Here is a 12,048-nt window from a genome sequence, read left to right on the forward strand (position 1 = left end):
AGTTTGCGGTATCTGACCACATCACAAGATCGATGCTACAGACCAAAGAGAGTTTAGAGTGTCTGCTCACATTGTACTAGGAATGCAGTGAACTGGTGATAGGGACAGTGATAAATCGATTGCTTAAAATTAAGAGAAGGAGGCCTGTGATGATGTCAAAACAATCTTTTCCATCAGCACTGACCCTTTGGAGACTTCCAGTACATCTGACATGCCCATTTTAGGTTCTGGTCCGTGTTTGATAATTGCTAGTAATGTCGTCAGTTGACTTCTAAATACACCTAAGTCAGTGAGTTAGAAAAAAATATGTCATGAAATAATAGCCGGATGGTTGCAGCAGTCGGCACGAACCAAATATGGTGCATTACTGTCCTATCGATTCATTTATCACACCTAGTTTGTTGGCAAATACAATGGCATCAGAATCAAAAAAGGAAGTTGACCATGACTGTGTTGAATTGCATCTCATTGCAGTTACTGGCTAATAGTCTGCAGCCTGAGCAGCTTGTTAAAATTCTCTAAACAGTACTTGTATTGCATCTACTTGTTTCTCACAACTTCTGTCTCTTTAGCACACCGGCTACATAACTGCCCAAGAGTTTGCACGAGATTACTGACTGAACTGAATGTCCTTCACGAAACAATGGACATTTTCAACCAACCCACTTATGAGGCCTGTCCTGCAAATCGGAGTCGACAGCGTGAAGCTTATAGGAGCCACATGCCAGTGAAAATGTGACCAATTCCATTCATCCAACACCCAGACTCCATGATGACAACACAGACAAGACTTTGGTCTGAGGGAAGAGCAGGACGGGAGTTTGTACCTCACCTTGGCAGGTGTACCTCAGCTAACATTAACTAAGGACAACCTGGCCGGGATACTTTATTCTTCCTGTCTTTTTAGGAACTTTTAACTCATCACTAACCATAAGGTCACTCTAAATCTGAGGCCTCATGTTTCAGTAAGCTTGGTTTCATCCCCCTAAATGAATATGAAGAGGTAATTCTTGTTCCACATGTACGTGCAGTAGTTTTGCGTTTACAGTGACCAGATGGCTGTTGTTTTAAAAGTGAAAAAACTGTATCTCACATAATCCAGTGGATAGCAACAGAAAATCATGTGATTCAAGGAGCAGAACTAGTAGAAGAAAACACAGAGCTGATCCATTATTATAAAATTGGACAAATCTTTACGGTACCAACTACTTGCCAGGTATGAAGCCTGAGACTAGCAGGCATACATCCTCTGATAATAAGATTTATGTCAGGTTCACCCTCGCGTACCTGTGGGTAAGGATAAAGCCCTCCAGGTATGTGGGGTGCCTGGTAAGGCTTGCTAGCCAATTGAAAACCTGGTGAAATTTACTTTCCAGTTGGTCCAGCCGGTTTTCATCTCAACCCCACTTGTCATGTACTTCTTCGACCAAGAGGTTAAAACTGCGTCTAGTAGAGTAGGGCTGTGTAAATGGGCCGAAGACGAAGCCATTCAATTAGGATCTGGTTAAGATGGGAAAAAACAACATTTCTACACGGCTTTTCCCTTCTCTTCTGTCTTGCATGTGTCATACATTTTATTTGAACTGAACGTGACGTTGCTTGGGCTAAAAATCAAATTGAACTGTGCGTTTTAGAAATTCTCAATAAAGATCAATATAATAAAGACATTTTGAAGCTGACGAGCGAGATCAACTTTTCTGTAGCTATAAAAATTTAATTCCAAAATTAAGTGTGACTCATTATGGAAGACACCTGAAACATTTGATGATCAAACTTACTTTATTCCTAATTTATTACACAATAATTGCATAGGTTCAGGGTCTGTGTGTTCAAGAGAAGTTTGATGTTTAACTCAGACGTTTGTTTATTGTCTTGTGCCTTCTCGAGTGGCCAACCACTAGTTACTGGTCTACAGGAACAATTGAAACTACACTCAACTGCAGCAAAAAAAAAAAAAAAGAAGAAGAAAAAAACCAAGAGCAAAGTGCATCTGCTCTGTGTTGGACCCTTGTTACTTCTTTTTACGGTTCACTATCAGCCCAGCTCCTCTGGGGCATGGCTAAATTAGTCAGGGCTACGTCATCTCCTGAACAACGCCACCACAGTAACTTGGACACACCATGTTGACTACCATTTAGATAGTCACGGCTGTTTGATTTAATCAAACCAGGCTATTGTCTCTACTGACAGATATGAGGGCATCGTGGTGACACGACCTCACCCTGCCACACAAAAGCGGCCACTGTGCAGAGGCTGCACACAAATGCTGGCTGACAACACAAGGCTAGGGGATGAAAGGTCTCCTCAGTGTTTGGTGACAGTTATTACCCTCTCCACTGAAACCAAATACCTGTTGGCCCAGATAGCATTATCTTATTGTGAGGCACACAGGGGGCCAGCCTGTAATCAGGACCTGGGCCTTGATCAGCGCTCCTCCTCAGGTTTGATGCCACCCCCTCCCCCTGTTTACACACCGTTCATCTATGGGGGCACTTTGTAGGCGTTCTTCAGCAAACACGAGAGCTGCTGCTATGTTTTCAGAACGGCAAAGTCTTCAAAACAACAGGATTGGGCTGATATTTAGAGGGCCACTTAGAGATTGCCGTTGATGTTTTATGAAATGTTTACACTGAAAAGTCCGAAAGGGCTTGAAACTTGCACTGAGTTTGTTATACCTGTGCCCACGTGTGGCTGTTCAACAGATCATTGCAAGATCAGCAGGGCAATTTTGGCTGCTTGAATGCAGCGGCGCAACACAACCCAGTTTCAAATCAGATGCTTATAAAGCGCAGGATGAAGATTTGTATTTATTTATGATGCACAAATCTCTCAAGATGATAGATTCAACATCACACTGAGAATGTGCTCCCCTTACTCATTCAGCCATGTTGAGCAACATTATAAACTGACAATAAAAGGAAGGAAGACAAAATACGAGTCAAGAAAACAGACAGGAACGTAGTAAAGTTGCAGAAGAAGTGGCTGTGAAACCCATCTGGAACATAAGGGGTTTAAGGCGGGACAATCCTGAGCAGCACTAACCTCAGTCTCACAGCAGGCCTGATCAGATTAATATCACCTCCACCGCTGTAATGACTGCTGCCACAAAATACAGGCTGTGTTTATTGCAATTAACAAACCAGCTTCTAATTAAAAGCCAAAGAACTACACATTAGAGAAAGCAATAGAAGTACATGAACGTGAATGTGACGGAGGTATGTCACTGTGAGGACATTCTCCTCTGATTAATCAACGTGTGAAAATATAATTGTTGCCATCCTACAGCAAACAAACTTGTCACCTGTCAGAAACACTCCAGCTAAACCTTATTGTTGTAGAGCATAGGAACCACCTAGAGCATGATGCAGTTAGGCTAACAGTGCATGCTAACTAGCCACAAGGCCTCAAGCAGGCAGGCTGAGTGAGCTGAACTTGGGCGGCTCAAAAGCACGTTCTAACCTCACATCGAGGCTCCAACACTGACTGGAGAACCACCACACGTAAGTAGCTGAAGGCACCTCTGGCACAATGCAACAAATTTTGAATGGGAAAGTAACACACACCAGACGTCAGGTGCTAGTCACAGGATGCAGACTTGAATCTTGAAGTAAGCAAGTGGGCTGAAACGTTATCCACATTACAGAAAATTGCACATGGAACAAGAGTGTGACACTTTCCCCCCCTCTTACAACAATGGTCTCTTTCAAATATTTAAAGAACTCAAAAAAAAAAATAAAAACAAAAACACAGGCAAACACACAGGACCCATGGTAACATGGGTTACAAAAAAAAAAAAATGGAGGCAAATTCCTTTACCAGCTATGGGAACCCTATTTTTTAGCAAATTAACCCCTGTGATTAAAAAAAAAAAAAAAACACGCAACCCAAGGCTGTGTTGTAACTCCCATTTACTCAGAAATAATTTGACTATAACATGTATGCTCAGCAAAGAAACACCTTAATTGTGTGCTCTCAGCTGCTGAGGACTATTTCTACTGCTGGAAGGAGCAGCAAAACATGCAGAAATGTTCACTTTCATCCAAGTGCTGTTAAAGGGTTTTGTATTTACTAATTGTATATGGTTATTTGATGAACTAAAATGATTTCTGTTTGAAAAAAAAAGTGTGGGGGTGGTGGCCATGTTATGCAGTTGTCTGAAATTTAATGATGAAATTTTAATGAAATGTGCATTCTATGAAGTAAAAGAAAAATAGCCATCTACAAGTAGAAAAACCTACCTGGCTCAAGTAGTAATTGTTGTGTGTGTGTGTGTGTATATATATATATATATATATATATATATATATATAGGACATCAGACTACTGTGAAACACTGGCTACAGCAAGCTCAGTGTGAAGGTATGACATACATATCTGGTCAGTCAGAAACTTGTCCACAAATGTGTTTATGTGGGTTTCCCTTGTCTTTTCCTGAAGACAAATAACTGTCCGGCCACTCAGTGCCTCCTTAGAAGTCTCAAAGTCACTGCAGCTGTTTTGGGAACTGAACGGCCCACGACGTCAGGAGTTGCTCACTTCCCTTATTCATTCTTTGTCCATGTATAACAGGAAACTCTGCCCAAAGGAATGTTTCATTCATTCATTTATTCATAAGAACTCGGAGAGGAATACTTCTGATCAGATTATATGATTAAGTTGTTACACTTCCTATACAATCTGTGCATCCAAAAACACCCCCGTGAAGTATTACATTAACACTAATAAACCACATCACATACCTTTTCAAAGAGAAGCACCATGTGACTAAAAGTCAGAACAGATCATAAAAGTACATCCTCATTTCTTGAATATTTCAAAGAAATTGGATTTGAAATTGAAACCCACCATCTTTTCAGAAACACTTCAGTCCTAGCATATCAATCGAACCGGTTACATTACAGCATGTCAGGGTAAAATAAACAACTGGCTTTCAAGGAAATGCAGAAGGATGAAAATATATAACTTCCCACAGGAAGAGCCAATATGCACCTTAATTTAACTGGATGCAGTAAAACATGTTATCAAAGCCATTGAACGCTATGACTGAGGCAGACGTTGCTAGGCATCATGGGCTCATCCCCAGTCAGACTTTAGCCCAGGAAATACCATCAAAACCCAACGAGGAAGAACACCCTCACAATCGCCTGACTCCACACACCTTTGCTCAGAAACAGGAGTTCAACTGCTATCCAATTTCAGTCACCTCATACTACAGAGAAACTTAACTTGTGTCAGCTAACAAAGCAGCACGTGAAGGCATCAATGGAAACCTTACCCCCAGAATATTTGATGCAGGCGGCTGCAGCTAGCAGACTCTTTCAAGTGAACATTAAGTTCATTTTAAGTCCATGAGAGAGAGCAGGTGTGTTTACACTGCAGGTATCCTTAGTAGCGGCTGGGCATGTGAGCTCTCACCACACTGATTACAGCGAGCTAAATATATCTTTGTGCTAACACAGACAGTAGGCAGATCAAAGCCCTGGTGTCAGAAGGGAGAGGCGGAGCCTACAGGCCACAGGTCAGGTATCTGCTGTACAGTAAAAGTGACGGTCCGACTCCAATCTGCCCTCTAAACTTATCGTCCAGAAAGGTTTGAAGATCGAACCAAGCAAAGGCACACACTAGACCTTCATCAATCAATCAGACTAAAATATCAGCTGGTTTTCCAGTAGCCTACATGTTAATTTTATAAAAAAAATTGCATATGCATTTCTTTACACTGAGGCTGCTGGTAATCTGTGCTCTCTGAATGTCTGTCTGTCCGCAGGGTTATTAAAAAAAGAAAGAAAAAAAAAAAAAGACCAGCCTGATTCTCATAAAAATCAATTAACAAGGTTCATCAACTATTGGATGATGATGACGATGATAGATGAGGTCACAAAACAATGAAGTTCAAACTTCCCCAAAACTACTTAGCCCAAATGTTGGGTGTCAAAAGCAAGTCTTAAAAAGGTAAATGGGCACCTCTTTTTTCTAAAAACTCTCATTTGAGTTCATTCCTATGTCAAAATAAAGTGAAAAATGTGCTTAGGCCAAAAACCTAAGCAGATCTGTAACAAGTGTTATATGTAGCTAGTATCCGATTTAATTCCCAGGGAACACTTTTGTCAGTCAAGCTAGGATTTTATTCATACGACACTCTAAAAACGTGTGCAAACACATATTTTGCCACCTTTGACTCAGTGAAATCCAGGAAAAACCCTGTCATTTTAGGAGCATTTGTATATTTCTTTCATGTAGAACCTCCTATCGTGGCAGACCTGTGTAGCACCACAGGCACAGTGACAATTAACAACGTAGTGTGGTTGACAACCCCCCAGGCGAACAGAGACACATCTCCGGGGTACAGAGTGCGGACAAGCTGCAAAGATGGCTGCTGTTTTGGAACAGCGAGTGCGGCGGCTGTTTGTTGTGCTGACAGAATTCCAGCAATTCCAGTCTTAACAAAAAAACTGAGTCAAGGCTTTCTTGTGAATATCAGGAGGATGGGAATTTAGCAGTCGCCCTCTCAGGCATAGAAAACTGACAGCACCATGAACCAGTACCTGTAAGACATCCTCTAATGCTTCCATTCTTTGGTAAACACAGAGTAATTACAAGGCTGACACTGTGCGTATCCTCCGTCATCATTAAATTAGGGGGTTTGTGAAGATGAGAAATTGACTGGGTTCAGCTTGGAGCCAGTAGAATCCTCATGGTAATTTACAGTACCCTAAAAGGGAGGGCAAGTCCTCTTTCATTTGTCTCTTGTACTGGAGCTAAATACATATTTCTGTCTGGGAAGAGACACACAGAGAGCTGACTAATAAGCTTTGGGGAGCATTGTGAAGTCCGCTGATAGCCTCGGCCTGGTGAATAAAAATGAAATTGTCTATGAATGTTTGTTGATTGTTTTGGATTGTTGGCAAACGAAGTGTCTGGCCAGTTTTTGTCCTTGTGTGTCTATTTGTGTTTCCCTCATGTCTCCTCTTCCTCGGTTAATCTGTGTTTGTATATTTGTTTCAAAGGCGTAGGCGTGGCTTAGTCTCCCTGGTTCTCTGCCGCCTCCCCTCACCACCTCACCTGAGGTCTGTATCATGAAGCAAGGTAAGTGGGTTAGCGGTTCCTCCTCTATACAATGCAAGGTGAGGACAGGCAGTAATTGGTCTACATTAACGAGCAGTCATCACTGACCTGGATTTACAGTAGGCACCGACTAATTAACCCGGCCGGTACTAACCTACCTCTGACACGTCGGTAACAGCTATGGGAGATATTAGCCAATATTAGCAATTGATCAGACAACATTAGCTGATGTTAACACCTTTTTTTAGTGCCTGCAAAGTGGCTTGGTTAAAAAATAATAAATCATGTACTTGCATTGTTTGTCCGGTAAAGCGCTCCAGTGCTGTGCTGATGTCCTTTTAATTGTTATTTATCAATGACCAGGAACATTTTCTGCCTCCAATACAGAGCTGAACTATATTTGCAAAAACGATATCTTTACGCAAAACGATGTCATTACAGGAATTACTGCCCAACATCGGCCCGAAAAATCCCCCCATCAGTCGCGCCCTATATTTGCAGACCAATCCCAAGTAAAAAGCATCCACACGGAGGCGGAAGAAAGTAAGATTAAATTTAAAGGAGTCAAAAACCAGTGACTTCAAGGGTCACGCCACTATGCTGGAGGTGTGATAACAACTGTGTCCAGTCTTGCTCGTCCATCCTCCGTGACAGCAAATAAATAAACATTTCTTTGTGGTGGGAGGTCATAAAACAGGCCTCTCAGCTGCTCCTCCACATTCTGATTCTGTTGTTTTTGTTCCCAGCATTTCCCCAAGTTACAAGTAAAAACTGAAAATAATTTCAGATGCAACAACATAGAAAAAGCGACTGTATTGTCCTTGTCTGTGTGGGGGCTGAGACTAGACACAGTACCAGAACTAATCAACATGCTGTGGATTCCATTCAGGGTCTTTCAACACTACTCGCACCCTGAATAATCATTATTTTTTTGAAAACTGTCAAAAATTAATTAAAATTAAAATATTGCAATTATTTAAACAGATGCATATTGATTTTGCTGGGAACGGTAATTTTTAGGGTTGCATGATGTGTTTGGTTTGTTTTCTTCCCCAAAAGCAAAAATTACCTGCCTGTCATGGCTGACGCTCAAAAAGTAACTGACAATCTACTCTGGTGTTCCTGAATCTTCCAAGGATATTCACGGTGCGTTCTTTAGGAAAACCCAAGGACAAGAACGGCTAAGCTCTGGTGAGCAAACATCTGATGCAACAAGCACAATTTTTCCTTTTCTTCAGTGTTACTTCAGATTTATAAAATCATTCGCAATATTCATCTATTCAGGTGATTTATAGGATTATATGTCCGCTGACCAACACTAAGCTGGCGAGTGAATTGGGCACTAATCTACCATCAACAATTTTGTGCCCTGTTCGAGATTCATTAAAATTAATTGGACAGCCCCACTTGAAGATGTTAGCGGTGCTTGTAAATATGGATGCACAATAATACTGCCATGTCATCTGGATCCACAGATTTGGAAAATTTTTCTAAAAACATCCAGATATTTGTCCGATACCTCGTAATTGTATCAGCCCAGTTTTGTTCAAGTCTCCTAATTACCACCAATGAGGAAACAACAATAAATACATTAATTATGGGCGCAAAATCATTCAGAAATTAAAAGCAACAACACTGTTTTTCAGTACATATAACATGTGACTATTATATAAGGTTGTTTTAGAATAATGATATTGATATCTTCAGATATTGCCTCAAATAAGCTAGTATAGTATAAAATATATTATACTAAATATGAGGGGGAAATCAAATATAATGCACTTACTTGCCAGTTCATTAGGTACTACCGGATAAAGTACCATGCAATAAATCTTCCCCACATGCGGGTTATGTTGTTCAAGTCTTTTTTTTATAGTTATTTATTGAAGGACTTGGTTGATTTTTAAAGGTTATTTTGGAGGGGGCTGCTCATATTTTTGTCCGTCTCATTTCTCCCTCTGAACTCCATAAAATCTCAGCTCATCAACTCCCCAAACTGCAGCGTGACCGCTGAAACAAATCAACGCCTTCCCGTCAAGATCTCACTAATCTCAGGCTCCACCAAGGGAGGCTTCCCTGCAGGGCTGTGTGCTGCTCCACATTTATCCAGGTGTAACCATAAGATATTCATGTGGGTGTTGCCCGGGTAAATATTCAACGTTAACTGTTCTGAATCCGTATCATTTTACATTTCCACTGGGCTTCCTCTCTCTGTGACAGAGCTCGCAGAAACGTGAGAAGTTCCCACATTGGGCCAACAGGCTCTGGCGATGTCATGGCTACCAAGCAACAAGTTAAAAACTAGCTAACCGCAGCCATTAAAAGTGCCTCTCTGCTGGAGCCACACACACACACAAAGTAGTTCCAGTGAAATTCATGCGAATAAGTAGCAGGGTTTTTTGTTTGTTTGTTTGTTTGTTTTTTTAATGTCTACGCCGTTAAATGACTTCTCTTACCTCGAACGGACGAGACTCAGAGTGCGGCTGCAGTTTTTTGACGCATAATAATCCTTCTGGTAGACGGGTTTAGCGGTATTTGGAGCGAGGCCCGACGGTGCTCTTCAGCGGCTGATACCGTTCATGCAAGTGGATGAGCGGCGGCGTGGTTGTCCCACCAAAGTGTCCCCGGTCAATAACGGGAGGGACAACTGACTGACTGCTGGACTTTCTTACAGTTGTTAGTGTTTCCCAGGACAACTCTGTAGGCGGAGTCTACCGGAGGCTATTATAAGCGCTTCTGTTAGCACTGAGGTTTCTTTGGGCCACAGGAAGTGAGTGACTTTACACTCAGGATGTTTATCTTCATACAATCTTAGTAAAGGCTGTAGTTTTTTATATGTACAAAGCTAATAGTTGTAAAAAAAAAAAAAAATTGGAGTTCAGATAAAGTTTCGTAGTTGTTCCCCATATGTGCTTTCAAGTCAACGAAACTTAGCTAACTTCCGGTGAGGGGTTTTCACAATAAGACAATCATCTCAAAGGCTTTAACTGCCCCTTTTATCTTGACTTCTTCAGAGTATCATGATATCAAAGCAAGACGAGTTGGTATTAGTTTAGAATGTGTTTTCATCCCGTCTATGGGTTGACTCATTCTGTTTTTTGTCATAGTGGAGCATGTTGGGCAAATTGTTTTTAAAATGTAATATTTTAGATTTAACTAGTTACTTCCATTTGAAAGCATTAAGTTACCTTAGGATATTAATGTCTGTGTAGAATAAAAAATGTTTGATGACACTACTTTTGTGTCACTTTCACCAGAATAACAAAACAAAAATGATTCTCATATGTCAACAAAATTTAAAAAAAAATGTTTTTAAAAACCATTATTACCTTATTCACAGCACCTTCTTTGTCAAAAGTACATTCATGCACTTAAATCTTCTATATCTTTCTTTTCCCGTGAGTATATGTATTTGTATTTACATGACTATATACTGCCATGGTAACATTTAAGGGATTTAGTAAAGTGTTTTTGCATGTGAAAACAGAATTAGTGACTGAACTCCGTGACCTCCGACCCCTTACACCTGAGAATGCTTCTTCAACAGCTTTGATTGGTCAGCAACATCACATGATGGCAGCAACAGAATATAATGGAGGGGTTATCAGGCCCAAGAAAATTGACGAACATTCACAAAAGACATTGGATTAGATTAGATAGAACTTTATTGATCATTTGGGCAGAGCCCTCAGGAAGTTCAGGTTCCAGTCGCAGCACAGATACCGAGATCAGAAAAATATTATAAAACATGATAAATATTCAATATCATTACACACATCACACAATGTTCTGGGCTGGATTATAAAGCTTCTGAGAGCGAATTTTTGTTAGAAATGCCTTATTATAGGAATATAGTTCTACAACACATTACTTTTGTGATGCATTACCCCCAAGTACAGCTTAATAACGCTCATTATGCTGCATTTTTCACATTGTATATTTCCTCTTTTGTGGCTTACTATAATTTTTCCAAATCAACCCAATTAAAAAAAAAATCCCGTTTGGAGCATATTTCATTTTGTGTCTTCGGCCATATCCCATGCTGAGAGTTTGAGTATGACTTTATTTTGAAGGTAAGGTGCGAAGTACAAGTAGCTGCCGTCGAAAGACACTTTACTGTGTTTCCGGTTGAAAAGGCTAATAGGGAAGGTAGAAGGAGAAATACTTGCTGCACTTTCTGCTGAATTTCAATCCCTGCAAAGACGCTGACGTACCACTGCAACCCTACACTTTGGACATATTGTGTGTGTGTGTGTGTGTGTGTGTGTGTGTGTGTGTGTGTGTGTGTGTGTGTGTGTGTGTGTGTGTGTGTGTGTGTGTGTGTGTGTGTGTGTACATTAGAAAAATGTTCCATGCTCACATTATGGTGGTTTAATCACTGTCTTATTGTCTCATCTCCTTATAAACACGGACAAAAATCCGCCCCAGTGGTGTAAAGCGCCCTCTGCTGGCTCAGAGGGTTTTCTGCATTCATCTGAAAAGATGGCAACAAGTGGTTTGGGCATTTCCAGAGGAGATTTCAATACACAGCAGGGGCTGTTAGTACTTGACATCAATTATTGCCGTATCAAACAAACATCTTTTAAACAACTTTGAAGAAGAATACTCCTCTGAAAATACAGCTGCTCTGAATAGAGTGCGGCTTACACTATTTCATTTATAACGCACCCATAAAATATTTGAAAAGCATCAGCAGAGTACAATTTAATCCATGCACTTGACTTGGAAATGGTTTCTTCTGTGTCTGATCTCTTTATATCTCTGTTCTGTGTTCATGCGTTCTACTCAAACCTTGGTGGCAAGAAACAAGACTGGACATTGTATGTTTGTTGTTTACACACGCGTACAAAACGCAGTGTTCTGAATAATCATCATGTTTCTATGCATATAGGTATATGTGAGTATGTGAGCACAAACCAGCTCTGAAAACCAGTATTCGCTCCATGGCCCGCATGTGATTATTCTCCCTCTGAGATCAATTAA

The 12,048-nt window shown here is 40.7% G+C and overlaps 1 protein-coding gene across 8 annotated transcripts in view; it reads right to left on the reverse strand.

Moving 5' to 3' along the window:
* Positions 1 to 9,957, reverse strand: part of akap13a (A-kinase anchoring protein 13a) — a 124,623-nt gene extending 114,666 nt beyond the window's left edge. For 4 of the 8 annotated variants that reach the window (XM_086190025.1, XM_086190017.1, XM_086190034.1 and 1 more), the window contains exon 1: positions 9,522 to 9,956. The gene's annotated coding sequence lies outside the window, so the exon portion shown is untranslated. Of the gene's footprint in view, positions 1 to 5,275; positions 5,394 to 9,521 lie in introns of those variants that run through there. The other 4 variants (XM_086189990.1, XM_086189999.1, XM_086189970.1 and 1 more) reach the window with 2 other exon arrangements.
* Positions 9,958 to 12,048: the final 2,091 nt, after the last annotated feature.

The sequence above is a fragment of the Aulostomus chinensis genome, chromosome 2 (assembly GCF_037954235.1).
Source record: "Aulostomus chinensis isolate RoL2024-O1b breed Wild chromosome 2, RoL_Achi_v1.0, whole genome shotgun sequence".
Taxonomy (NCBI): Eukaryota; Metazoa; Chordata; class Actinopteri; order Syngnathiformes; family Aulostomidae; genus Aulostomus; species Aulostomus chinensis.